Source organism: Pinus tabuliformis, chromosome 7 (assembly GCF_031772625.1).
Source record: "Pinus tabuliformis cultivar Carrire ecotype Pingquan chromosome 7, CPIR1, whole genome shotgun sequence".
NCBI classification, from domain to species: domain Eukaryota; kingdom Viridiplantae; phylum Streptophyta; class Pinopsida; order Pinales; family Pinaceae; genus Pinus; species Pinus tabuliformis.
This window is the reverse complement of record NC_142293.1, coordinates 1,937,561,352-1,937,566,623: the sequence shown is the minus strand read 5'-3', so window position 1 is coordinate 1,937,566,623 and position 5,272 is coordinate 1,937,561,352.

Sequence of the window (5,272 nt, the reverse complement as noted above, 5' to 3'; positions counted from 1 at the left end):
CCATCAAATTCAAGGAACCATAGAATATCCTGTTGGGGAGGAGGTTTTATGATCTGTTCTTGGGCTGGTAGTGTAAGTAGCAGTTGTGGTTTTTTCTCTAGCTTGTCTTCTAGGACAGTTCCATCATTCAATTGGATGTTCTTGACAACTAAGGCAGCAGCACTATCAAATGTTTGTTTGACTGTTGTTTCATGAGTGATACTACTCTCCATTGCATCTCCCTCCTGTATGAATATCTTGGTTTCAACTTCACCTTTTGAGGGAGTAGTTGTATCATTGAAGAGAATGTATGAGTCTATGTCTGAATGGACAGCATATATAGGAAAATTTTGAGGTTTTTCTTCACTGCTGACCATGTACTTCATTAGTGTTTCTCTGTACAGTCTTTTTGGTTGCCCAAACACAGAGATGGTGGCATATGACATGTCTAATTGTAGGGAACCTTGAAGTTTGGCTCCCCATGATCTTGATAACAGCATTCCATACTTAGGTGGGATATCAGCAACTACCACATCCATTAGGATTGTCTTGTTTGGGTATTGTACTAGAGACACACATAAGTCTTTTATGAGACCTAGACACTTGACTTGGCTGGAGTCAAAGGAAAACAGATCCTTGTATGGTCTTGTTATGTCTAAATTCAATCTCTCCATGACTGCTTTTGGCATAAGATTGTGAGAGGCACCTGAGTCAAACATTGCATTATGTAGTATTTTGTCATGAATATGTAGACTGACATAGAAAGGCAGTACCCCTGTGACTACTGTTTTTCCATCTACTTCTGGGCCAAAGAGGAGTTCTGGGGTGTCATCTAGTACATTGACATCATCTTTGTTGCTAGTGAGTTGGAGGGACCTTTTGATTTGCAATTTATAGCTGTCATGCTTGGCTAATTCCAAGAGAGGAATAGCTATTTTTATTTTGCCAATTTCAGTTTCTAGATCAAAAGGTTTTTCAGATTGGGCTTTGTGGTTGTAGGTGACAGTTCTCTCCTTGTTCATCAAGTCTCCTTCTAGATTTTTATCTTGACTTTGAGATTTATCCTTTTTACTCATCTCTTGAGGAGTAACTTTTAAATTAGGATGAGAAGATGAAGTGTCCAAAGACTGCTGTCTTAAGGGCAGTGGTTCAGTGATTTCTTCAACAATCACTTCTTCTGTAGGTGAATTTAGTTTGTCACTAGGTTGTGTGACTATAACTCTTTCAGGCTGCTGATTATCCTTTTTCTTTTCAGGCTGGTTGACATTCACAGTTCTGCTCCTTAGCTTGTACTGTTTATGGACTTCATAGACAGCAGTGTCATAGCCTTGTTTAAAGTCAAAGGATTCACCTGATTTAGTTTGGAACAGTTTGATTTCCTCATCCTCATGATCTTCTTGTGTTAAGAAAACTTGACTTTCACCATCTAGCCCTATTAAATTAATCTCAGGATCTTCATTGGGCTCTGCTGATGTGGAAGTTTCTGCATAATTTTCTTGAAAAGGGGGTCTGATTTCTGGATCAGGGTTGGCCCTGCCAACATTTCGGTTTGGATTTCTCCTAAAATTTGGATTCCTAGGAGGATTGTTTGGTGGTACTTCCCATGATGCTTTTCTTTCAACTGATTCCACCCTATCACCCAATCTTTTCATGCTATTGAGTATGGCATCAAGCTTTTGGTCAAAGGCTGTGGTTTCTTCTTTGTATATGCTTCTCTTTTCTAACCTTGCCCTGTTTCTTTGGGCAATCAGGTTTGCTTCTACTATGACAGCAGCCTTCTGGGCATCTTCAAGGGTCTCAGGTTCTCTTTCCTTCAACTGATATGCCATGTCAGAATCAAATCCATCAGGGAACTTGTACAAGGCCAAATCAGGAGGAGGTCTTAGGTTTTGTGGTATTGCATTGTACACATTGTTGAATCTAGCACAATACTCCAGAACGGTCTCTTGAGGACCTCCCTTGATTGTTTCATATTCACCAAGTATGTGCAGGGGATCTTTCTTCTTCTCCCATCTGGTAGTGAAGGCCTGATAAAGCTCATCAGGGTTCGTGATAGTATTTGCAGCAATTGACCTGAACCAGGTTCTAACATCGCCTGTCAGGCTTTGGACAAAAATTCTCATCCTCACACTGTCATCATCTATTTCATAGTTTTCAAAGTGATCTTGCATCCTCTTAGCATGTTGAATAGCAGAGTAAGGGCCAGTGGAGTCAAAATATGTGATTTTGGTTTGGTAATCCTGGGGCAGAGCTGCAGGGTTAGCAGGTAGCTGCAAGGGTGCATACCTATTTGCCATATTAGGAGGGTTGAATGTGTTAATAGGTGCTGCTGGGATAATAGGAACAGTGGGTACCACAGGGGTAACAGGTGAAGCTGAACCTGAAGTGTGGTTCAAGGGGGGATGTGCAGTGGATGAATATGGGGGAGGAGAACTTTGAGATGTAGATGGTGAACTAGGGGAACTTGGAACAGAACGAAAGAGGACTTTAAGGGGAGTAGAAAGGTTAGGAAAGTCTGTAACTGAGGTCAAAATAGCAGGCTGATCCTGCCTTTGTTGCTTCCTAATGTTTCTAGGGATGGTATTCGGATTATCAACAATGATGGGTGGATTTGGGTCAGGATTAGCCCTAGTATGCCGTGGATTTTTCTTAGGAGCCAGTTTCTAACTGTTTTGGGATTTTGTGGGAAATTTTTATATCTGAAGGGACTGGATGAAGATTTTTAGAATGATTATGTATTCTCAGAGCTAAGATGAAGATTCCCTAAACAAGCTCCTCCCTAAACTGCTAATGTTATACAGAAACAGATTCAAGGCCTCTTGACTTATTTCAGGCTTGATGGTAGCTATATGGAATACATATAGTAATTAAAATCTCAATCCTCCCCAGTGGAGTCGCCATTTATGTTAACACCCAGGTTGTTCCCTATGACTCCCAAGGGAATACGGCCGGGGTAACCACTAACCAGTCTTTGGATCACAGTTTCTAGCCAAACTGTAATCAGAGAGGGCTCTCTCTTTATGATTTGTCTCTGTTATGATGGAGTTTTAGGCTAGCTATTATGCTCGGGTTTTGGTTTAATGTTTTGGTTGAAGGATTTCTTTCAGGTCTTATGATGTAGTGTTTAGATAGTGAAATACCATTGGGCAATGGAGTCTGGAGTTGTGAAATGACTTGATATACAGGACTGGTGTTGTTCAAACTGCAGGGCCTATTGTGTATTTTAGACAAACAAAATTAGATTAGATGGTGATGTATGTCAACTAATAGAAAGCAATTAAGAATTTTCTATTAAGTTGGTGAGGTGAAAGTGAACACACTGCACAGGAGCATGACTTGAATTCCTGTGACAAAGGCCACTGTGATAGGTGTATTCTGAAAGTGCAGCAATTAAGAATTACACTTATCTAGATTACAGCTGAAGAAAAACATTCATAAACAACACAGATTGAACTCAGGGTACTCAGTGAATAAATCCTGAAAGTTATTCTTTTTCCTTGCTGCTTAGTATTGAAAATCTGATAACATATATGGATTTTAACAAAACAACTAATTAACAGAGAGAGTTACAGAGACTTATTGTATGGTGAAATACACAAGAATCCAGCAGTCATCTACAGACACCAGAACACATTCAACACTTCAGAAATCCGAGAAATTCCATCACTTTCTTTATTAGACTTTTGAAAGGATTACAACATAAGAGTTTCTTTAGGAGAAATCAACAACAACCCTTGCAAGCTCATGCGAAGGGGACTTTATAGCAATGCTTATACAAAATATCTCAGGTATTGAGTCATCTGAGAGAGAAAATATCTTCATAAATGCGTACAGAAAGTAGGAAAAGAAGTTATTTCACTTTGAATGCAGCATAAATGCTCTTTATGTTTGTCAGAGGGTAATTTTGACCTTTGGAGGTCATTGAGTCGGTTGAGCCGTTTTGCTTTAACGCTGAATGATGCGTCTTTATTTCTTGCTGCACTGTATTTTCTCGGCCCTGCCACCTGTAGTCTTCTATTTCTGCTTTGTTGGCCGATGCATCTGCTGAGTTGGCTCAACTTTAATCCATCATGCATGCTGATCTTGTTGAAGTGTGTTCTGCATGACAACTGATACTCTTTAAGAAACAAAATTGTTAAGTGGCTCCCTGTTTACAAAATCTTTTGTATGGCATTTGTCCACCATTCTTGCGTAGGGAGTTGATGCCTGAGAATAGCATCCATTGCCTCCTCTGCCTCTGTGTATTTGAAGAAATTGGGAGCTACCCCAAACAGGTGATTGATCTCATTCATTATAAAAAACAGATTCTCAACTCTGTTGTAAAGAGACTGTCCTGTGGCTGGCCCTGTTTCCTCTGAGGTGTTGGGCTTATCATTGATCTGGCTGGTGGCAAATGTATTGACCCTTTTAGCATATTGGTCATGTGTGAATAATCTCCCTGCGCTGTTCAGTAAGCCAGGGAGTCCTCTGCTTTCCAACACTTGAAATTTTTCCAGAAACTTGTTCACCTCAGTCTGCATATCCTGGGTTCTTCTTTCCAATGTCTGCACATAGTTTCTCAGTGTGAGAACCCTTTTAACCATTTGGATAGTGTCAGTTCTGTTTGTAATTCCCATGGCAGTTAACTGGGAACTTGTTCTGTGGTTAAGTACATTGATCATTCTGGTGGCCACTTCAGGCATACTGCCCAATTGAGCTCTTGATCTGTGAATCTCCCTCTGTGCCTTTGGGATGAGCTCTAGTTGCTCATGGATAGTTTCAATGTATGGCCATTGCTCATTGATAGATTTTCCAATGTTAGCCCATAGCACTATTTTCAATTCAGCCACCACTTTGTCCAACTTGAGATCATTCTCTAGTTCTTTTATTTTGTTCTTGAGGGTTTTCACCTCCCTGTCTTTCTCAGCCACAGTTTGTTTGGATTTATCATATCTATCATTGACTTTAGCCAAAGATTCTTTGGCTGAATTGAGCTCCAACATTTGAGCTTCCAGGACTTGGATTTCGTTCTTCAGCTTTTGCATATCTAGGCTTTGGGCCTGCTCTGTAGTTGTTGGCGCTGCTGAAGTAGATGTTGCTGTTTGCTCGGTCTGTTGAGGAGGAGGGGCAGTGATAGGAGCAGTTTCCTCCAGATTGAGGATCTGTGGAGGAGGCTGAGAAGTCTGCCCTTCTTCTCTTTGTTTCAGAGATGCCTGTAATGTTGCCTTTGCAGCCTCTGATTCTCCCAACTTCTCTTGTGCTTGGACCAGCTGTTTATAAATGGAGATTAATAAATTTGTGGTGTCCTTCTCAT